Source organism: Peromyscus maniculatus, chromosome 16 (assembly GCF_049852395.1).
Source record: "Peromyscus maniculatus bairdii isolate BWxNUB_F1_BW_parent chromosome 16, HU_Pman_BW_mat_3.1, whole genome shotgun sequence".
In the NCBI taxonomy this organism is placed as follows: Eukaryota; Metazoa; Chordata; class Mammalia; order Rodentia; family Cricetidae; genus Peromyscus; species Peromyscus maniculatus.
This window is the reverse complement of record NC_134867.1, coordinates 12,342,489-12,366,657: the sequence shown is the minus strand read 5'-3', so window position 1 is coordinate 12,366,657 and position 24,169 is coordinate 12,342,489. Positions and strand designations below refer to the sequence as shown.

General features: G+C 48.0%; 1 protein-coding gene across 2 annotated transcripts in view; it reads right to left on the bottom strand.

The window, feature by feature from the left end:
- Positions 1-5,099: 5,099 nt before the first annotated feature.
- The window catches only part of Sobp (sine oculis binding protein homolog), a 167,777-nt gene continuing 148,707 nt past the window's right edge, over positions 5,100-24,169 (bottom strand). For both annotated transcript variants that reach the window (XM_076552368.1, XM_076552369.1), the window contains one exon: positions 5,100-6,743. The gene's annotated coding sequence lies outside the window, so the exon portion shown is untranslated. The remainder of the gene's footprint in view (positions 6,744-24,169) is intronic.

Below are 24,169 nucleotides of genomic sequence, written 5' to 3'. Positions count from 1 at the left end.
ACAGCAGAGAGCTACGGGACAGTCCTCGGGAACATTCTTATTCACGGGCTTAGAAAGCTGGTGACGTCTGCAAGGCAGAACGCTCATTTAAGATGAGAATTTCCTGGAGGCTCCTCAGGCAAAGAGATGGAGGTATTTGACCTTTTCTATGACTCAGGGGATAAGCAATTACTTTTGCAGCCTCCATGTCAGCTTCCAAGGTTGACACTTCATTCATTCTCAAAAATGAGATGGCATTCATGAGAGTGATTGCCGTAAAAGGACTTGGTCACACAAACACTCCTGTACACAGAAATTCTCCCTTCCACAGAAGGATGGCCCAGTGTGAGCATGCTGGGTAGGCTCAGGTGTTCGACTGCCTGAACGTGGTTCTAGGTTCTTCACCGAGTCTCTGTGTGCTCGGCTTCTTCCCCTGTGAAATGAGGATGATGGTGGTACCTACCTCGCAGGTCTAACAATGCTGAAGCATTTAGCAAGCTTTGGATCTGTGTTCATTACACTTGACCCTAGTGGCCACTGACCCTTGGAGACTGCTAGTGAGACTCAAATCTGTGTGTCAGGAAGCAGAAAGGAGGACCTCATCCATTGTCATAAGACTGGCTGCAGGTTGAAGCGCGGCCACCAGACACAGCTCCCACTGGTTGGGGTGAAGGCTGAGCTGGGACTCTGTAGCATTTCTACAGCCTTTGAAGGAGCACTGTACCTGGAGCACAGGGCTCCAATCTCAGCTGTCTCTAACCCCACCTGGGCTGTGTTTTCCTCACCCGGAAATGAGGCTCACACTGAGGATTGCCTGAGCTGGTCCCAGTGACTGTAGTAGTGTCTGGCACACAGAAGTCTTAACGTTTGTCTGTCCAGTTTCTTGGTTTGCCTGGCTAGCCAGGACATAGCCCCATTGTGATGCTGCCCTACTGGCTCTTCTTTATCAATCCTTCACCCAATAGTTAAGTACCATGGAAGAAACCCTAGTTTGCAGTTACAAAACAAACAAAAAACAGAACAGTGAAAAATTGGAAGAATCTCTGCTCCCAGGTAGTCCGTTCTTCCTATCCCAGGAAATGTAACGTGGGTCACAAAGTGGCCCTCACTTCTCTTTCCTTTCTCTGAGTTGCTGGTAGAGCCCTAACTCACGCACCTCAGTGTCCCACAGACATTGGCACAGCCATATAGTTGGTCTTGTTTGGAAATATAGTTATAATGTTTTTTTTTTTTCTCCCCAGACACAATGTAAGGTCCTTGGCACCTTTATATCTTATGCTCACTGTGTAGGCACCATGGAGATGATCTGAACGCTTTGATTATAATTGCCAAGTGCCTCAGGCTGACTAAGCCACTCAGCCCTGGAGCCTCTGCTGGGTTGTGCTTTGGCCAGAAAATCCCTTCATCTATGGGCTTGTTTTTTCAGCTGTGAAGTAGGGATGGTGATGAGAATGATGATGATGATGATGATATTTGGGTGGTAGTGATGGGAATGATAATGGTGATGATGATGGTGATGGTGATGATGATGATGATATTCGGGTGGTAGTGGTAGTGATGGGAATGATAATGGTGATGATGATGATGATGGTGATGATGATGATGGTGATGATGGTGATGATGATGATGGTGATGATGATGAGAGGTAAATGAGTGTGAATGAAGGAAGCCCTTAGCACAGTGCTCTCTGTGGAGTAAGTCCCTAATGCGTGAGCTATTTCCTCAGTAAGATTCTTTCTTTACTAAGAGGGTGTCACATGGTGGTAGCTGCTTGTTGGGAGACAGAATAAGAGTCCCTTTCTGGGTTTGTAGTCTAACTTGCCATCTACAAATGAGTATAAGGATCAAGGCATGATCTTATTGCTAAGGCTCTTCTGGATAAACATGTTATTGTTCTGTGACCTCGACTCTGTTCAACACAGGAACACAGGGGCAGTGACCTTGTCCTCTTCTGCACACGGGGCACCAACTGTGTCCTCTTCTGCACACGGGGCGCCAACTGTGTCCTCTTCTGCACACGGGGCGCCAACTGTGTCCTCCTCTGCACTGGCAACAGAAACAAGATGAAACACTGGTCTCCCACGCTCACTGCATGCGCCTCTTCTTGCAGGGTTCCACTACTCTCCATCATCTTCTAGCATTAGGCTGGTAGGATCAAAGTGATTCAACTCAGCCAACACTTTCTGTCTCAAGGGTACTCAGGAATTCTTCCAGATACAGAGTGAGGTGGGTCACAGAACCTGCCTCCGAGGCGCCCAGAGGACATGGGAAGACTGTCTAGTAGAAGTCACCAGAAGTGACCTCAGTCCATTTAAATGGGAGGCACAGGATCCTGGAGGAAAGCCACCTATTGTACCTCGGGGAATCAGGCTTGTGTATAGGGCTGGCATGTGAAGTGAGCCTTGAAAGCAGTGGGTTATAAATATTTATAATGATGATTTCCTGTTCACTGAGACTAGCAAATGAGGCCTATAAGGCATGATCTCCACTCTCAGAGACTGTCTATCAGAAAGGCTGTGGAGAAGCGTGAGGCTGAACAGGCGGTGTGACCTGCATGGACATGAAGGTCAGCATGCTGGGGAGAAAGGAAAGCCATTGGAGGCAGAGGCATAGGACGTGGGGAGAGAGCCGGGCTCCCAATTCAGACACAAGCTGTAGGTGAGGTCGGCCGTGGGGAGGGAGTAGGTAGGGCTGGGAGGCTGCTAGACCTCACCTGGGCCTGTGGCTCTGGCATCCAGGGCCTGCCTGCGCTCCAGCTGTGAGGGAAGGTGGCTTTCAACCTTCACTGCGGGGTCCACAGGTGCAATTATATAAGCCCCAGGAAACATCCAAGCAAAGTCGTGGTGAGACCAAGAAGTGGTCCAGCTGTTCCTAGCCCTGTCTTCCTGGTAAGCACGAGAAGCCACTGGGACAGAGCCCGTGAGCATCATTCTCCTCTAGTCTGCCTGAGGCAGCAGGCATGTGCGGTGTGCTCCGTGGGATTTGACAAGTTTTAACAAAAATACGGCCTGCTGCACTTCTCAGAATAGAATCGCAGTGCTACTCCACTTCTAGTCAGCTGCTGTAGACAATACCTCCCATCACTCACCCCACAGTTTAGTCTAAAACAGTAGTTCTCAATCTTCCTAATGCTGAGACCCTCGTGGCGTGATGACCCCCAACCATAAAATTATTTTTGTTGCTACTTCGTAACTGTAATTTTGTTACTGTTATAAATCGTCATATGAACATCCGTGTTTTCTGATGATCTTAGGTGGCCCCGGTAGGAGCATCATTTGACTCACAAAAGGGTCACAACCACAGGTTGAGCACCAATGGTCTAAAACAAAAGCCACTTCCCGATACAACTGAATCACTACTAGGTTTTGTTTATTTGTTTGTTTTACTTTTTATGACAGTGTGTCTCTACATAGTTCTGGCTGGCATGGAACTCACTCTGCAGACCAGGCTGGCCTTGAACTCACAGAGATCCGCCTGCCTCTGCTAGGATTGAAGGCGTGCGCCACTACTCACCACTGCTCACTGCTGCGAATTTAAAGGACGTCCAAGTGACTCTTCCTGAGGATGTCAGCAAGGTCCCCCAGGTCAGAGGCTGGTCTAGCTGGGCTTGCAGTTTGCCAGGGGTGTGACCTTGGCTGCTAACTAAACCCACAGAGCTCTGGCTCCTTTGTGTGTGATGAAGGAAAACAGGCCTTTCCTCCCTGGTTGCTACAAAGAGGAAGCGAGGCTCCTGTTCATGTGTTTACCGCATGCTGCTTCTGGCTTCCATGATTGTTCTGGTTCTCTCTGTGTGTGGTTTTGACAGCTCCGGAGAGGGATGCATTCAGAGAGCACCAGGATCAGGAGGGAGGAAGGGGAAAGGGCACCGGTGGCTAATGAGATGCCACAGACTCTTCCCGTGGGAACAAAGGGACCTTTTGTTTCCAGGAGGGTCAAAATGTTTGCTCGACAATCTTGGACGACAGACAAAAGCAAGATCAATATCCTGGATGCCTGTCTCTATGGCCAAGTCTAGATGAATAATGCCATCAGGGACTTTGACCCAGACAGCCACACAAGGTGCCCCCGGGTCTTGACATGTCTTTATCCTCACTAGGCCTGCCCCTGTGGAGTTCACAGGAGTCACTTCCATAAATGTGAGCCTTCAGCTGGAAGCCTGCAAGAGCTTTCCAGGCTCCAGAAGAGAAAGAAACCAGGCTTCCAGACCACACGAACTGGCCTCTTGGAGGATCAGTCGACAGTGTCTAATATTTTAATGAACATTTGTTTTTGACACTCTGCATTAACTAGTTGTGGGATCATGGACAGCCAGTGGCTTTTCTAAGTTTGAAGTGGTGTTGTTTTCATACAGAATCTGAGGACTGGATTCAATTTACGCTGATTAGAACCACAACTGATGCATGTTTTACCTTAGGAATCTCCTGATGTTGAACTCAGGTGTTTCCATCTGTGCAAGGATGCAACCAAAGCCTCCCCCCCTCCCCCCAGCCCCCGTGAACCCATGGAGCAAGAGGGTAAGGTGGGGTCAAGTGGGGGGCGATGGGGTGTGCTGTGAGTGGAACCCAAGGCAAGTGCTTATGTCCATCCCATGCCAGAGTCTCAGAGCTGAAGCCAGGATTCAGGCACGTGGACAGCGGAGCTCACAGGCCCTGGAGCTCACTGTGCACACACCATGCTGTCCGCGATGGTCACGGTGAGGGGGAGCTGGCCCAGAGACGGCAGTGCGGGCCACAGAGGTGCGCGATCCACAGTGGCGTCGGCAGGGCCGTGCGGCCCCCATACTTCATCGTGTTATTTTAAAAACTGTTTCCAGGGGCTGAGGGGGCAAGAAGAGGTACTTTCTATATATAACAAGGCAAATAACAATGATCATAATAATGAGAAAAGCCAAGTAAGCACATGTAGGTGCGCTGTTGTTGTTTCTCAGAGGTTTATTTTGTCTGACGAATCTGACACCGCAGGAAGAGGAGAACCCAGAGGGGCTGCAGCCTCCTCACAGGTGGGTTTGGTGTTGGGTTCTTGGCTGGTTTAACTTGTTGTTGGAAGTTGTTTTTTTCATTCCCTTTTTATAAATCTCTCCCTGGGCTTGTGAGCATCCCCTCCCTCCCACCCACCCCCCACTTCATGTTTAAAAAGCGAGCTTGCTCGCCAGGTGGGTCCCCCAAGCTCTCGCGGCTCTAATAAATAAGGAGCACCTGTAAGACAGTAGCTTGGCTCGACTGTACAAAGAGTATATAGAAATACAGTATGTACACGCATCCACGGCCCCAGTGCCGCAAAGTACGGGGACACCAGCCCTGCCAGCCCCCCCAACCATGACTGCCACCCTCCCGCTGAGGCTCCGCGGCCTGGAGGGGTGGGGCACCCGGACCCCCTCCCGAGGGAACAATTGCTTTTATTTGAGTTAGTAAACAGATACACTGAATCACAAGGTGATTTGATTTGATTTTTTTTTTAAGGTTTTCTTCTTTTTTTTGGAATTTTTTTCTTTTCTTTTCTTTTTTTCTATACTCATCAGACTGGGGCACTCCACGACTGTCTCACGGACTCAGTGCCAGTACACATGTTCTAGAGGACTTCTGGACTCCCAGCTACAACTGTACAAGTGCACACAAGTAAATCTACCCTGTTACCCTCCACCCACTGACCGAGGATCGAATTGCACATTTCTCTTCAGCACGACAGGAGAAAGCAAACAGTGAAACAGAATCCCGGGCGATCTTTCTCACTTTTCCTCTTGTTTTCATTGGTTCGTCCATACCATTCCAATTATCATGAAAGGACTCTGCGTATAGAGAGATTGTCTCACTGACTTCCTGGATCTCCGAAAACCATCAGGGTTGAAATTTCATCCGAGTCTTTCCTGACGCCCAGCAAATATCCCCCCCTCAGATTATATTACACCTTGAGGGCATTTCGGTCTTCAGTTCAACACTCTTGCTCTGTTCCCAAATGGGGCGCTATTTAGGGGCATTTCAAGAGAAAGCTGAGAAGAATAAACATTTACCGAGTTCTCCTGGCATTCGGTCTCTGTAAAACCACAGTATAAACTATCCATGCTGCTTCTCACATCTGGCGGATCGAAAATTAAAAGCCATAAAAGTGTAACACTGAAAATATGGCATCAAAAGGGATAAAGGTGGCCTTTGTAAAAAATAACATGAAAAGTTTATTAGCCAATAAAATATTCTACCTCTTCATTTAAAAGTGCATCGTGGGCTGGGGTAGAGACGAATCTGAAGCTTTGGACTCCAGCACCATCCCTCTCCTCACCAAAACGTGAACAGTTCTCTTCCTAAACCATAAAAGCAAATCACAATTCTTATCGTAGCAGCAAACCACAGCAGTTCTTAAAAAGATTTAAAAAAAGATTCTTGTTTTCCAGTCCCTAACATCTTCCGGCCTCAGCCGTAGAGCCTTGAAGATGGGGTGAGAATACCTACATTGGTCCTTGTGGCGTGTTGGTAGTGTTTGTTTGTTTCCAACCAGCGAAATCCCTAAGTTCCTCTGGGGAGAAGCAGAGATGGGAGGGAGCGGGAATGCTGGGCCCAAGCTTGGTGGGTCCAAGATGAGCTGGCTTCTCTGGCCTGGAGGCCACCAGGGAGGGCTGCTTCCTCCAAGATGTTTAATGACAGGAAGCTGTGTTATTTGCTTGAATTTTAGCCAGAGGGGGGTGGTGAGCTGACCAGCTGGTGTCATTGGATGGCATGACATGATTTGTTCCACGCCCTTCACCATGCAAGGTACCCTGGGAGCGAGAGTTCCTGGGAAAAGATGAGAAGGAGCCATGAGAAAGCACTGGACCAAATCTCTCCCCACCCACCCGCCTCCTCCCACCCTGCCAAGCTGCAGAGACCCAGTCAGGAGTGAGAGAGCTGCAGCTCCCAGCACGAGTTCACCCTGAGCCGAGTCCCAGAGCCGAGGCCTCAGCTGCATGATCTCAGAGAGCTTCCTTCAGTCTGCTCAGGATCGGTCCTGCCAGCTTTGTGTGAGCAACGGGAAACTTGAGCCCTCTTTGGAAAACCATAATGAGCATGGTGGACCACGCCCTCCCCAAAGACCACAGCATCCTTTGCAACCAGCAGCTTTCGGCCTCCACATGACTACATGATTAACCAGCAGGAGGTCTTTTGAGTCGCCCAGGGTCACTCCAAAGCCAGGCAAGGTCATAGAGAGACCCCAGATCTGCAAACCTCATTGCTGTCCTTCACATATTAACTCTGGTGTTTGAGGACTGAGATCTCAGAGAGTCACGATTAGTAAATAAAGTCATATTGGTAGAAAACTCACACACACACACACACACACACACACACACACACACACACACACAGGCACGCACACACGCACGCATGCATGCATGCATGCACATACCCTTTTCTTTGGAATTTCCTACGGAGGTAACTAGGCTGGAAGAAATAGCTGCCCCCATCTGTGGGTCCTACCTGTCAGAGGTAAGCCACGGAGAGCTCTTCACACCAGAGCAACACAGGAGCACAAGATGGGCAGACGACAAACCACCTACGCCTAGCGAACGTGGCCAGAGGGTCCAGACTGAACTTTTAAACTGGTTCCTGGGGATTGCCACCCCCACGTCCACCACATACTTGAGGCTCCACCTCTGCGTCCTACAGGGCTTCTATTGTTTGCTACCAGGCCCTTGCCCCGAAGCACAGCCTCTTTGAAGAGTCAGGCATTCCCAAGAAGCAGCCAGTTAGAAGCCTGCCCTGCCAAGTGTGCGGTCCCCGAGGGCTCCGGCCTGGGCCATCTGTCTACCTCTCCTGTCTACATTAGCGGCTGGCTGGCCATGGGCGTTCCACTGTTTTGTCAAATGAATGGGTTAAGTAGCTCTCTTCCACTATGTCTCCAAAGAGGCCTTCCGCCAACAAACGTGGCTGTCAGAAAGGGTAAAACTTGGCTAACGTGACGTGGTGGCACAAGACTCACATACATCTTTACAACCACTGAGATCGACAGTTGTAACTCTCAGAATAGTGAACAAATGACTTCACAGAGGTGATACAATTTAGGAGTCAAAGGGAACCCCAGAGATGAAATAGGACAATTCCACTTTTTAGAAGGGGAAAAAGCCCAGAACCCGCTCAAGCTGTGCAAACCAGGATTTTAGCCTGAGAGCAGGGAGGTCAGCGGCCTGCTGGGAAGACTCTGCAGAAGGCTGTGCTTTGAACCCTGCTGTTCAAATCCTGGTGTTAACGGCGGCGCTGATAATAATCATCAGCCAAAAACAAGGTTTGAAACTCTCAGTGTGCGCGGCAGGAAATGCCTGAGTTCCCCAAATCACATTAGATCACCAGACCCCTGTGCATTTAATATGTATATTAAATAACCAGAGGGAAAACGCACAAGGCCACAAGTATGCACCAGGGGTGGAGCGACAAGGCCACTGAAATCTTTTCATTTGGCGCAGACAGGTCTGGATATGGGGACGCTTATCCATGAACACAGAGTTCGCATCCCCTAACCCTCCTTTCTGTCTGGAGACCCCAAAACAAAACCGTCAAGAAACGGCGGCACACCAGAAGCCACAGGAGATTGCCAAAGAGCTGAGCAATGAAAAGTGGATTAGAAGACACAGGGCCACTTCTTCTGGGGACACTTCCTTTGCTCTGTCAAGCACTGCCCAGAGGCTGCTGAGGAGGCCGGGAAAATATCCCCACCTCTGGGCCTGGGACCAAGAGTGACCACATCTTGGAGCTGGGAGGCAGGGGTGGGGGTGGGGTGTCCAAATTCTTCCTTTTCAAGGGAAAAGAGAAGAAGAGGGGCTTTAACATTTCCTCCCAGTGACTGGGAGACACCACCACTTTTAATCGTCACAACGGTTTCTTCTGTGATGTATACAGCGCTTTTTTCTTTAATGCAATCACAACCCAAAGCGGGGTGGGGTGGGGGAGGGGGAGGGGAAGGAATATCTCTCAAATAAGTGTCTTTGTATTCAAATCACCATTGGACAAAGACCAAATATGCCCAGCATCAGCCTATGTGGAGGAAATGTCTAGGCTTTCATAAGAGACTGGGAAATCGGGCTTTATAATGAGAGCCGTTCTGGAACCCAAAGCACAGCGCTTGCCATCACCAACACTATAATAATCATTATTATTCTCTGGTATCTATTATTGTCTGGTAAATAATATGTGTTTTCCCCCCAAGTTCCAAAGGGTGCAGCTGCATGGCGTTCTATTTTTTGCAGCCCCGGGCCTGCTACTTTGCAAGCCTACTTACACGGAGCTTATTTTAAGAGAGTGCGAAGGAGACCGTGTGTGCCCTTGCCTTCGTCTCTTGGCACACGTGTGGCACCTGGGACATCCCCAAGGGCCAGAGGGTGGCAGTCTCTTTCTGCTGGCAACTTCTGAGGCGGGGGTGGGGGGTGGGGTGGGGCGGGGGTGGGGGGCGGGGGTGGTCTTAAAGCAAGCCTCTTTCACTAGTTCCAGGCATCCAGGCAGCCCCCTTGTTGGTGACCCAGGCCGTGAGCCTGGTGTTAGTGCCACGGGGACCAGTGTGGCCTTCCCTCTCCTGGTTTTCATTGTTGGTAACGTAAGGAGACCTGAAGAGCAGGGGAGAAACAGCCTTGGGGACTTAGAAAGTGGTCATGTCAGGAAGCTAAGGACCTTTGCCTCACAGAGGACTCCTGTGGAAGAACTGTTCCCGGTGTCCAAATGTCAGCATCTGCACAGGGCAGAAACTACGAGAGACGGGAGAGGCAGTCCGGGGTGCCCATCTTAGCTGCCTGTGTGTTCTTGGACGTGTTTCTCACTGGCCCTTCCCCAAGGCTTGCTGAGGGGAGCCTGAGTGGGGCTCTCTGCTGCATCTCTCGTCTCCCTCAGGCTGATCAGGGGACCTTTTGACAAAGGTCAGTACCGAATATACAGTCTTGCACCTTGAGCGACCGGTGTTTGTCACTACATAAGGAAGGTGCCCTTTCTGGATCTTCAGGTCCAGAGTTTAAGAGTTTCTTTTGCTCTGTGGACACGAGTACCCACATACACACGTGTGCATGTGCATATACACCCTGTGGCAGAGATTTCTGGAGTGCCTCTGAGTGCAAAGGATCCTGGGAAAGTGTCCATACTTGTACCTTACAGTTTGTGTTTACTCTGAATGATGGGTTTGTCTACAGGCAGGATATCATCCATGTTCCCTGGAGTATCTCACACACACACACACACACACACACACACACACACACACACACACACACACACGAGCCCATATACAAATCCTAGAACTACCATGCTTGGTCTCTATGGGGTATGGGTGGCCAGCTGTCCTCAAATTCCAGACATGCCTTCTCTCTCTCTCTGTTTTTCATGTCTTCCCTTTCTACCCAGAAGAGTGAAACAGCCTCTCATGGAATGACAACTGCATACTAAGAGGGCTGAGAGATTCTCTGTCCACCCGGCAAGTTCACGAGGAAGCATTACTGAGAATGTGATTTAATTACCCATCTTCCTTTGCCACATACAGTTTTTCAAAGGGCTGAGAGCAGAACTGAGCCTTGACACTGGTAAATTCTTCAATGCTAACTCTCTCAAAACACGACCGTTCTCACTTGCACCTCGCTGAGTTACCACCCAAGGTGCATGCTGTTGCATTTTAGAAAATTTCCAGACAACCACTCCCAAAAGTAAGTGTGGACCTGGAAAAAACAACAATAACAACAACAACAACAACAACAACCGGTCTCGTCTTAAACCCAACAGTTCCAGGCTAACCTTTCTGTGATGGGAGATGTCACCTTAGCCAGGAAGTGTCCCTCCTTTAACCTAGGCTAATATCCAGATTTTTACTCTTATCTCGTTTCTTAAATACCTTTGTGATTTGCATAACCAAAATCTAGTAGGCCTGTCCTGTCTCGCTTATTTATCAGGCAAGGCCCCTGCTGTCTGTCATATTTGTCCCAGGTGTCTAAAACCCCATGGCACCAACCTATGATGGACAAGAAATGCCCACTGCCAAGCCGGCTTGCCTTTGCCCAATTATTCTGGCCCTAGTAGAGATCCACTCACTCGAACACTGCTGCCCATCACTTATCAGAGTTAAATACAGCCATTACGTGCTGGCAGAGGCTTCGCTGTTTATCTGGGACAATAACCAGTCCCTGAGGACAGACTGCTCTCAGGTAGCAGCGGCTATTCTGGGACACTCACAAGGGTGGAACCCTGTGGTCAATGAACAGAGCCGCCTGCAGCAGCTGATAAACTCTGAGCTCAGTGCCAGCGAGGGGTCCCTCACCCACCCCGTCACAGCCAGGGCTGTACAGCTTGACCAGGCTTTGCCAAAAGGCGCCCTCCCCCCCACCTTCTATGTCAACCATGGCTGTGTGAAGAATTCTGAAATGACTTTCACCAGGTTGCACATTTTTAATCTTTGAAAGGGATGCCATCTCTTTTCTTATATCTCATCGAATGAAAATACTTGAAGGACAGCCCTTCTTCCTAAAGGGCATATAGGGGTTGAGGTAAACTTCAGCTTAGCCCTACTCTGGCTTCTGGATTTCAACGTTATCACTCACCCTGCTGCTCTGACATGCTACTACACGTGTATATTTACTTTAACCAAGTATATATTGCATATCTATCTACCCATCCATCCACCCATCCACCTGTCTGTCTGTCTATCTATCTATCTATCTATCTATCTATCTATCTATCTATCTATCTATCTATCCATCCATCCATCATTTTTGTTTTTCAGAAAGTCTCATATAGCCCAGGCTGGCCTCAGACTTACTATACAGTCTCCTGCCTCCACCTCCCAGAGTATGTACAATAACACACCAAATTGGAAACGAGTGTACTTTGTCCTTATTTCACTTAGGCACCTGCTTCACACAGAAACAACATTGCTAACGCATCAGTGATTGTCTTCATTTCACACAAAACCGTTTACCTGGAAGGTTAAGGAGATAACCTGCTGGGGAGTCACCAGCTTCCAGAACCCCCAAGTCCACGATCCTCCCCCCCACAACACAGGGGATATTGCCCTCAGTCCATGTTCATCTCTTTGTTTTTTTACCTTGACCATTGAGGAGGTAGGTCATGTCTGAGGGGAAGGAGCCCTAGAGATGCGCACCATTGAGCTCCTTTGCTCTGGCACCCAAGAGCTCTGAAATGTTTTCTGGTAAGAAAACCCTGTGTTTTCACTCACGTCCCATCCAGTGCCCATAACTGGCTGATAGACCTTCTTGGGTCAGCCTACAGCTCCGCTCACCACACCCTCTGTGACGATCTGAGCAGGTGTCACAGTGTCCCTGCTGCGTGCGCTAAATCCTAGAGGGACTGAGTGACTCCTCTGATTTCCACCTCAGGAGCTTGGAAAGCCGTTGCCGAAATTCTGCCTGGGACAAAAAAGGCAGATGCTGGTTGTGTCGAGGCTGCGCTATCTGAACATAGACGTTCTGGGGGACAGATAAGGGACACTGAGGGGACGAGTAGTCACGTGTGGCCCCAGGACTCACGGCAGATTTTAAGACTTTGGGTAAGGTTTAGAAAAGCAATTTTCCCAGGCTTTATTTCTTCTTTACGACCAGTAGCAGAGAGGGAGAAAGCCTCAGATTAGTGAGAACCAGCACTATAAAAAGTAAGAGCAAGAAATCTGATTCCCGTGTCCCCGACGAAGACGGGGCGTGTGGTTCATGGCCGCTTTTCCTCAGCCTTGCGACCCTTCAGCCTGGATGTGCATTTCTGCCTAATTTCTCCCTGAAGGAAGCTGCCCAGTGTGAGACTACCACGAGGGGGTTGGCATAATGTGACCCTGGTGCTTGGCCCAGGGTGTGTAACTTAAGCAGCTTTGATCAGATCCGGTGTCCGGGAAGGGAAGGGAAGGCAGATGAGGACTCCGGTTCGAAATGACCTTGGACAGTCGCTTCTGGTCTCAGCCTGTCCTCCAGGTGGCATGAGCAATCTGATGGGAACCTGTGCTATGCCTCCTCTACCGCCTGAGCAGGACAACGTGGAAAATACCTGTTTTCCACAGCACACCCGGAGACGGACATTCGGGATGGCAGAGACACAGGGGCACATTTGGAGTAAGCATGTGTCTGAGCCAGGGGGCTCATGGGGCCTGGTGTCTCCATGGGGTTGGGGGTCACTTGCTTCACTTTTACATACGGGACACATCCAGCGGCTCTGCACGGAGTCTCTGAAGCCAGCCCCCAGCATCATTCACTGTTTACACAGAATTACATGTCATTACATGTGATTTATTATTACCAATCTTACGAGCTGGGCACCTACACTTCACATGTTCCCTTACCCGCCCCTCACTGAAATCTTGCCCTGACACACTGAGGGAGCTCACAGAGCTGAAGTCACTTCTTCCTCCTAGTAAATGGATCCTCTGAAGCTTGAATCAAGTTTTTAACCCACAAAACCATGCTATTACCTCCCTTCTCTACCAGGAGTCTGCTTTTACCTCATGTAGAGGCTTCGGGTCTACAGCCTCTGAGGTGAAAATAGATTAAAGAGCATCTCTAACAGATGGCCAAACTCCTTTGACTCAGTTTCCCAGAAAATGTCTGTAGGTGTCTGAGAGTTAACAGTCCCACCCTGCCCTTCCCTGGAGCCTTTCTTCTGTCCTTCAGACCGAGGATAGAAGGCTGGGCATCCCTGGCTTCTGCACAGCCTCTAATATTCTTAACTTCTCCAAATAAATCAAGACTGCCAGACAATATTCCACATCATGCCTTACCCAGCTGACCTCAGCTCATTGCTGCTGGGGTGGGGTGGGATGTAGAACTCCTGTTTCCATGACAACCTAAGGCCCATCAGCATACCCTTTTTTGAGCACAGAATGCCCATTGGCTGTGAGATTACCATCTACCAAAGCCATGAAGTCACCTTAGGCCTACCTGGGACAGGAAGGTTCTCCACTGCTCTGCTATGATGCCTTCACCTATAAGACACAGCCATGGCAGCCAATGGCTCTCACCCTCTGGTGATAACACCCACGGCTGGTAATTAGCTGTCATCGGGATTTCGAGATCAGCGAGGCCAGGTTTCTCCTGCTTCCTTTCAGCCTATGAACAGCTGCTAAAGTAATTTCCCCCAAACACGGGTCTCATCATCACTCCTCTGCGCCAGGTCACAGTAATTATAATCACTACCACAACCAAAACCAATCCCACCACCTCCTGTCCCAATCTCATTCTCCTCCTCGATCCCTTCTACCCTCTGTGGTTCAGCCCTGTGCCGGAGATACCTGTGCCTTGACCTGGCTGCCTCTCTCCAGCCTCCAGCCCTGCCCACTAGCCTCTGTCCTTCCTTGGGTTGAGAAGTCAATTGAATTCATATGCTTTAAACAGCGCCATCAAAAGACCCTTCTCACCGAGTTGCTCAATCATGTCCACTGTGTCTGACCCCAAGCAGGAAGTTAGAACAACAGCAGGAACTTGGCCCCAGCCTCTTCTCCCATGAACCCAGCATTTGCATATCATATGGGCTTGCACATTCTCCATGGTGCCTCTAAAAGGGACCTTGGCTATTTCTTGCCTCTTTTGACTCTCCCCAAATAAGGATCCCCTATCTCCCCTATGTGACTCTCCCCAAATAAGGATCCCCTATCTCCCCTATGTTTCTCTATTTCTCTCTCCATGCTTTATTAGTAGAATAACCACAGTAAGAAAGCATTAGACATTTGCCAGTGGGAAATAGTGTTTTATCTTCTGGGGAAGTGAAGACTCTCTCTGAACAATGAAAATAAGCAAAAAGAACTGCCTCCCTGCCTCTTTTTGGATATAACAGTAATGTGCTTTATGGACTGCAATATATAAATTAAGTTCAAATTAAGGATTTATAAATATTAAATAAAGGATTTTTAAAATTTTTACTCCTAGGGGCTGGGGATGTTGCTCAGTTGATAAATGCTTGCCTAGCATGCATGAAAGCCTAACACTGTATAAACTGGGCATTCTGTTATCCCAGCACTTGGGGGGAAGAGCTCTGGGGATCAGGAGTTTAAAGTCACCCTCAGCTACATAGAGAGTTTGAGGCCAGCCTGGACTCCATGAGATCCTGTCTTGAAAAACAAAACAAAAAGTTATTTCTGTTCAAAAGATAGCACACATATATACACAAACCACGGAGCTGAGACATACAACAAGGTGTCCACTAGTGAGTAGGAAATGCTCTCAAAACCAGGAGGAGACCTTGAGCTAGTAGCCCTGGTCTTCAGTGCAAGGTCATAAGGCTATTCCACTCAAATTTTTCAATCAGTATTTGAGATTCACATTGCTCAAACCTTAGAGGACATGAAAATAGCCATTAAGTCCCATGTTTATGATGTCATCATATCAAATGGGAGAATGGAGGGACCTGGGTATATTTTTGGTTTGGCAAACTCTAGAACTATTTTAAAAAAACGTTTGGGGTTTGGCTAAAACCAAGCCTTATTTTGCCAAGCACTTTGGCTTTAATTTTTAAACCCATGTGTATTTTAAAAGAAACTCTATCTATATGTTTCTGACTCATTTACACTTAGCTCATGAAAACCCTGTTTGGTAAGCGCTAATAGATGTCTCGGCAGGTTTATGAGCCTTCTTAAGCCTTCTCTTCCCTCGTCCTTACCAGAAGATTGTATTTTGCTAGCCATAAACGAGTGTGAGCCCCAGAGGCATGTGATCAGTCTGCAATTTATGACCTCTGAAGCTTAAGTGGATTGTGAGTTTGGAAGGGACTCTCCCCTTCCTCTTTTTCTAACTGCCCAAACAGGCTCGCTAAGAAAGGCTGCTAAGTCTCACCTTCCAGAGGAAAGAATCCATTCTCTCCACCTACAAGTTGCCCCTGAAACGTTTTGGAGGAATATTCTGTTGCTTCAAGCTCAGCTGGGCACAGATTGAGACCTGACCCTCTGAGGGGAGCTTCACCAACCCCACTCAGGGGAAGTGAACTCAACTTGGTTCAAGTTAGAAGAGTTTACCTTTTGAGTACTGGGAGATTATCCTTTTTAATAGCAGACAACCAATCCTGTTTAAGAGTTTTAACACATTAAAAAAAAAGAAGCTGAATCCACTAAAAATGGCATTTGAATTAAAACCAGAAAAGCAGGAAGAATGTGCCTGCATGCAACGACTTTCCTGAATCTTCCATAATGGTGCTTGGATACCACGCAATTACAGTATTCCATGGGAGATGGCTTTTGGATCAAGACCTTAAAGACGGCTTATAAATATTTAAAGTATAAGCATCTAACAAATCGTAATGACAAAGTTTTACATTTAACCACATGTGCTCCAAATATCTTGAAATTACTCTAAATATAGGTTTAAAATATCAAAAGGGCTTGTTGATGGCATGTAGAACTTCGCAGGGAAACTTAAACCTGATCATCCTTGCTCACACAACACCCATTTTGCACAATTTTTAAAGCATGCGCGTATAGATTCCTTTAGAAAATGATCCTGTTACAGTCTGGATTTGTAAAGCAGGAGAGGAAGGATAAAAATACCAGGTTCGCCTTCCTCACCAAATGCAGCCTAGCCCACTCGCTCGGCTTCTCCATAGTTTGTTATTGTGGCTTGTCTCAAGTGTAAGACTGTAACATTTTAGGAATACTTGGAGAACAAGGCAGCTGCCAGGAGGCTATCATAACAAACTGACACACATGCTAGATGGGAATGCCATTCATTGTCACAGTCTGGCTGGGAAGGGAGCTGCCCCGGGAGAGACACAGACTTTTTTTTTTTTTTTTTTTTTTTGTTTTTTGTTTTTGTTTTTGTTTTTGTTTTGTTTTTTTCGAGACAGGGTTTCTCTGTGTAGCTTTGCGCCTTTCCTAGAACTCACTTGGTAGCCCAGGCTGGCCTCGAACTCACAGAGATCCGCCTGGCTCTGCCTCCCGAGTGCTGGGATTAAAGGCGTGCACCACCACCGCCCGGCTGAGACACAAACTTTTTAATCTTGTCTTTTGGACATTAGGGCCAACTCTTACCAAATGAGTTTCTAAGCGTCTTTTCACCTTTGATTCTTTTTTTTTTTTTTTTTTTTTTTTTTTTTGGTTTTTTCGAGACAGGGTTTCTCTGCGTAGCTTTGCGCCTTTCCTGGGACTCACTTGGTAGCCCAGGCTGGCCTCGAACTCGCAGAGATCCGCCTGCCTCTGCCTCCCGAGTGCTGGGATTAAAGGCGTGCGCCACCACCGCCCGGCTCACCTTTGATTCTTTAAACACCAGCAATCACCTCTTTGCTTTCTGCTTTACCCAAAGCAAAGGCCAGCTTGTCATCGGAGCTTTGAAGGGACAATGTTGAGACAACAGGGGGCACAGCCAAGCTTGGATTTGTCGTAGTCCTGACCCGGGCTGCGAGAATGCTGTTCAGCTCTCAGGCTTACCTCCGCGCTTGGGCAACTTGAGAATAACTAGGTGGACACTCAGAAACGATTTGAAAGCACTAACTGTTAATCCCAAGGTTTGTCTTGTAGTTTGATTTTGCTCCAATCATCTTAAATAGAGTTTTCTAAATGGACCTTAAAATAATCTGTGTTGGGGCTGGGGAGATGACTCCATGGTCAAGAGCACTGGCTGCTCTTCCAGAGGACCGGCGTCCAGTTCCCAGCACCCACATGGCGGCTCACAACCACCTGTAACTCCAGTCCCAAGGGAATCTGATGCTGCCTTCTGGCATCCATGGGCACTTGCACACATGTGGTGCACAGACATACATGCAGGCAAAACATCTTTACACATAAAAATACATCTCTAGCCGGGCGGTGGTAGCTCATGCCTTTAATCCCAGCAGAGGCAGGTGGATTTCTGTGAGTTAGAGGCCAGCCTGGTTTGCAGAGCTAGTTCCAGGACAGCCAGAGCCACACAGAGAAACTCTGTGTCAGAAAAAAGAAAAGAAGAAAGAAAGAAGAGAGAGAGAGAGAGAGAGAGAGAGAGAGAGAGAGAGAGAGAGAGAAGGGAGGGAGGGAGGGGGAAAGAGAGAGGGAGAGAGAGAGAGGAAGAAAGGGAAAGAAAAAGAAAAAAGAAAAAATTTCTAAAAATTTGAAAACATCTTGTTCCCGCCCCACTGCTGGCCATGAATTCTCAATTCTGAGTTCACTCTTCTCCCTTTTTCTCAGATCGGTGCTGTCTGAAGAAGAGCGCCACCTGTTCAGTGTTTAGAGCGGCCACTTGACTGTCCCCCTTACACAGCCCGTACAGAACCGTTTATCTCTCTGTCTGAATGAATTGCCCTTTATGCCTTTTGAATCACCTAAAATAATTTACACACACACACACACACAAACGCACCTCCTTAGCATCCACCCGGGGGTGAAATGCACTCACGTGGGAACTGGAGGAGGCAGAGGATGCCGTCCAGGACATGGTGCAGCAATGTGAACAGCCTTCCCATCCCTGGCAGGATCTCCGGACCGGGGAGTCTGGAGAGGGGAGGGGGTTGGTGTGGAGGTGGGTGTGCACTTGAGCTAACTGTTCGGCACTGGTGCGTGTTTGGGCCCTTTAGACACCTCTGCCTGTCCACAAGGCTTGTCGGCATGGAAGGAGGTGTGAGTGACTGGTCATGATGCGCAGGCAGCCTTCCAGTGTGACAAGGAACTCAGTCATCACACCCGGCCACCAGGGCACCTATCTCCAGGGCTCTTCTGGGCTAGGGCTTGCTTGTTAATAGTGGGCCGAAGGTTTCCTGTTTGTCATCCCTTGGCCCCCTCTCTCTTTCTCTCCATGCTGGGAGCCTGGGGAGAATGGCTACCACTCCCAGATCCCTCCCAGCTGAATGGCAGCTTCACTCACCTGCCCACGTCTGTGACTGCAGCCAGCCTGCTCCCTTGGTGGCAGTGACATGTTCCTATAGACGGCGTCTCCCATACTTATAAACTTGGGAAGTTCAGACACTGGGGGAGCATCTAGCTTGTATTTTCTTTTGTTCCTTCTCCTCTGTCACCACAGGCCCTCACTGGGTAGGGCAGCTTTAACTGTTTGTGTTCTGTCACTAAGGTGATCATTGAAAGGCGTCGGGCAACTGTGGCTTTGTGACGCTGGGTCCATGGTAAAAATTGCCAAAAAAACGAATTCTCATTTTTAACTGGATAATTAACTCAGCTTTCTTGGAGTGACAAGAAAACCCCTAGTTCCAGATATTGTTTACTAACAAGGCAAGATAATCCTCTGCCACTTGGGCTAGAAGATCTCGGGAGTGGGCATTCACAGGCTGGAGGGAGTGGGTTCCTCTTGCAAGGCTGTGCATCAGCTGTTTCTCTTGCTGGATTCAGTCTAGCACTGGTCCAGTGACAGACTGCAACCCGAAGCACTAGGTGCCTGCTCATACATGCTATCCCCATATTCCAGCAGCGCCTCGCTACACAGTGTCGATCCTTCCTCTTCGAACCACTGGCACTGAGGGTGCAGGAGGCCGGAGTTCACTGAATAATACATTTTTTTGTGCCTCATCTTGCCACTGTGGTTTCCGAGGGCTGAAGTGATCACAGCCAGCACGCCTAGCTGCTCACTAGTTAGTTCTAGGTGTATACGAATCAACCTGATGGCTCTCTGTAGAACTTCATGTAGCTTTACAGTTTTTTCAGATCCCACCTGGCCTTGTGGTCCCACAGCCCCTTATGAAATAATCATTTAGAGGCTTAGTATTAATTGCAAATTATATGGCCTATGGCTCAGGCTTCTTGCTAGCTAGCTCTTTCATCTTAAATTAACCCATTTCTATTAATCTACGTTTTGCCACATGGCCGTGGCGTTACCAGTCTGCTGGCATCTTGCTTCTCCTTCTGCAGTGGCTGGCGTCTCTCACGCCTCGGTTTCTTCTCTCCGTATATTTCCCACTTGCCTATAAGCTCCCTTGCCATAGGCCAATGCAGCTTTACTTATTAACCAATCAGAGCAACACACATTCACGGCATACAGAAAGACATCCTACAGCATTCCATCTAGAACCATGCAGCCAAGTGCTCACTTGGAGAGAGGATAACCTTGAACTCAGGGACTGTCACCCAGGGAATACTTCTAATCATTAAATACTGCAGCATAAAAAGCCCAGGTCTGGCCTAGGAGCTGAAGATGCTCCATTTCCTCTCCTTGCTCTGTTGTTCTTTTCTTTAAACGTGGGCACCCATTATTTTGACTTTCTTTCTCACTTCCTCCCAGAGACTCTGTCCTCTTGGATTCCTGTTCTTTTGGATTTCTCAGTATGAGAAATAAAACCTGCAACCAGCACCTTCCCACCCGTTGGCTTCCCCTGTGCCTTGAAACAGTGATTTGGGGGCCGCGGCACAACGCTCAGACTAAGCTCCGAGAAGCCCAGATTACATGACTCTCCTCCAGCTTTCTCCAGATGCAAAGTGGAGCCTCCACCGCTGAGCAGGGAGGAGTATTTCTAGAGACATGTAAGAGACTGGAGAGCCATGGGGGTGGGGGTGGGGGTGGGGAGCTGTATGGTTCTTCTGCTCCAGGAGAACATCAAGAATGGGAGTGAAAGGGTTATTCTTGGTTTTCATTTTTTCCATTGATTATTTTGTTTGAAAATATGTTATTTCCTTGGAAAATGGAAGAATGGGGATATTTTCTTAGAATATCTTCAAAAATTTACACATGGTTACTCTGTACCATAAACAAGAATAAACTGTAGGAATTTGGAAAACGTAAGAGTACAAACAGCTATCCACCAAGCTTCCAGACAACAACCAAAAAGGGACTATTCCATTTATAAATGGAATTCTTTGTGGATACAATAGTTTGGACAGTGTTTATACATTGTTTTCCTTATTATTTGGAGGATTTTCCCCCCTAGCTACCGAAGCTGCAGGACTGGTATCCAGAGCTATAAAGAGTGGAGATAAAAGGGAGTTTACAACCTTTTAAAAATCTTCAGCTAAACTTAATCAGTTCTGCATCTGGGAGAAACATCTGCCTGTTGAGATCATTTGTAGCCATCTGAACAGACGAGAATGAATGGAGTCAGGAAAGCAGGAACAGAATAATTTCAAGATGGGAGAAAGAGGCTGCAATTTGTAAAAAAAAAATGTAACAAATGTGTAGAGTTCTTTGAAGGCAAATGTAGCCGGCTTGCTGATTTCAGAATATGTTCTTTAAAATCGTGGTATGGTATGAAAAAGGCTGACCTGGTGAAAAGAATGAAGAACAGTGTGCAGGTTCAGCCCCTCTGGGAGCCGTCCTGGGTGCATCACAAAAAGTATGTGGGGCAGTCTCACCCGCATCTCACAGCCTGTCTCGTTATAGTTGTGTGTGTGTGTGTGTGTGTGTGTGTGTGTGTGTGAGAGAGAGAGAGAGAGAGAGAGAGAGAGAGAGAGAGAGAGAGAGAGAGAGATACGGGTACCAGAGGTTGAAATAGTCCCCATTCATGTCCAGTTTTATTTTTTGACATGGTGCCATTTACTTAACCTTGAGGACTGATTTAGCTACAGTGGATGTCCAGTAAGACCCGGGGATCCTCCTGTCTGTCTCCCACTGTGGCATTACAGGTTAGTATCATGGTGCCTCACTTTTTAAATGGTGCTGGGGACCTCTGTGCTTGGGTGACAAGCACTTCACCCACCGAGGTATCTCCCCAGCCCGTTTATTTATGTATTTATTTGTTTGTTTATTTGGCTTTAACTTGTTTCCAAAGCGTGTTCATTATTATGGCACAAAAGCTACTCTGTCCTTAGTGAATAGATGTATTTCCAATTCCCCCAACCATGTGAACAAACTGAGTTGTTGGAGGTGTAGAGCAAACCCAGCAGCTCCTGTGTCTAGGAAATCAGAAAGGCTGGGTGTGGGTGAATTATAGCAGGCGGAAGCTGTGCTGTGAGGTCCCGTGGGACCGAAGAGTGACCAATGAGAGGGATGCTGACTTCCTGGAGACATGGTCCCCCTCCTTAAATCTCGTTCGCCTCCTCTCTGCAGCCCATGAAACCTACTTCTGACTTTCAAAAAGAGCTGCAATTTCTTGGGGGACCTATAATAAAAAGGATTCTCCTGTCACAAGAATTAAGAGGCAATTTGGTCACACTGTCTTCTAGAATTGGCTAAGGCTAAGTTAACATTTTTTTTTAGTAGTGATGCTGGTCTACAAACAAGCCCCTCACCTGATTACTCATTCAGAAACGTAGATCACCCAAACAGGCATTCATACAGCTATGCTTTTAATGATCTTTTGATCTTTAGCTAGCTTATATGACTGTTCCTCCCGTCCTGGTCACTTCTCACCACAGTAATGGCAGTGACCTCCCCCCCCCACATCCTTCCATCCTTCCGTTAACACCTTGAATGTGTGAAAATGACATCTCCCAGTGCTTTCTGGAGGTACTTTCTTTGGTTGGTTGGTTGTTTTTGTCACATCAATTCTTTACTCAAAGCAATGTCAAGTGGATTAAATTATCTGGGGCCTTTTCAGTGGAGGTTCCTATGAGAAGGGCGAGGCCACCTGTCTTCAACCTGCAGAAATTGCAGCGCTAATTGGGAAGGAATGGTGGAAGGAACTTCTGGTGTTCTGCTCCCACTGACAAAGTCACCCATAGAAAAGGAGCCCTCAGACCATGGTGGCCAAGAGAAGATGCTCACGCTAGGCAATACGCCTTCTGCTCTGGTTCAGGGATTCCACCCAAGCCTCTGGCTGTAAGTGAGGTCCCCCACCATGAAGCAGCAGGTTGGTGGCCTAGAATTGTGTCTGTGGCTGGAAAAGCAAGGATGAAAAACTGGGGAGTAAGTGGAGGCTGGTCATGTTTCATGAACTCTGCTCCAAGGTAATAAGGGAATTTTTGTAAATACAGCAATGGAAGAACTTGTTAGCTGATTTTCTCACTGTGTTTTAAAGGAAATTTAGCTTTGGAGTTCACAACTTGGATTTGGATCACAACTCTGCTCACAGGTTAGGTCATCTTGGTCAAGTTCCCCAATCCTGTTTTTCCACTAGGAGAATGAAGATAACTGTTCTATGTATCTGTTTCTCCACTAGGAGAACAAAGATAATTGTTCTATGTATCTGTTTCTCCACCAGGATAATGAATATAATTGTTCTATGTATCTCTGTTTCTTCACCAAGAGAATGAAGAGAATTGTTTTATGGATCTAGCTACAAAGAAATACTAGTGGAAAAACACTCAGAAGAGCCTGGACACACCAGTGTGGAGAACACTCTTCTTGCCTCCCCTACTCCAGGCCCCCTTCCTCATCACATCCCTCACCACAGGACAGTACCTGCCTTGAGGCAGCCCAGTGGAACAATCTTCTCTGTGTCTCCAGCCCCAAGGGGGAGCAGGTAAGTGCTGGAGGAATGCCCATTTCTCTTTTCCTTTCCATAAATGGTTAATAAACCACTGAAGGTTTGGCTTATTGCCTGCTTGGGTAGATGGGAAGGCTCACATTCTGCGTGTGGGTGGACAGGCCTGAAATCAACAACGGGTATCCCACCGACCAGCTCTGACTGAGCAAACATCTCTAAACCACAGCTTCCTTCTGGCAGTATGTGTCTGATGTCTACCGTGGTGGTTTGAAAGAAAATGGCCCCCTAAGGGCGTGGCACTGTGGGGAAGTAGCTTTGTTGGAGTGGGTGTGGCCTTGTTGGAGGAAGTGCGTCACTGTGGGGGCGGGCTTTGAGTTCTCCTTGGCTGATCAAGCTTCACTCAGTGTGACACTCAGCTCACTTCCTGTTGCCTGCAAGTCAAGATGTAGGCTATGGCCTCTTCTCCAACACCATGTCTACCTGCACACCACGTCACAACATGATGATAATGGACTGAACCTCTGGAAAAGTAAGCCACTCCAGTTAAATGCTTTTCCTTTACAAGAGTTGTTGATCATGGCGTCTCTTCACAGCAACGGAAACAACTACTTCACTAGGATTGGCAGAAGGAGTCAGCACAGTGGCTCACATGTGGTCCCCACCATCTCACCCTCAGTGGCTTAGGATTCAGAAATCATACATGGTCAGAGATGGCCCTCCTACCTCATCAAGGACTCTATGTAGAAGTGAATCACTAGCTCATCCACTGATTCCGAAAGGAGGACATGGCAGGTTGGGAGGAAGGTTAGTTTTTAATTTTAGCCCACAGATGGGCTCCTATTGACATCTTGACAAGCTAGGGTAGGAGTCGGCCAAGCAGGCCACCAGCTCCAGATGTTTGCCCACCTGATGGGTTCCCCAGAGATTTCAATATTGCCCTGCAACCTCATAACTGAACACTAAGATACCCGAAGTAATATTCCCTTCCACATCTCCCCCTCCCCGTT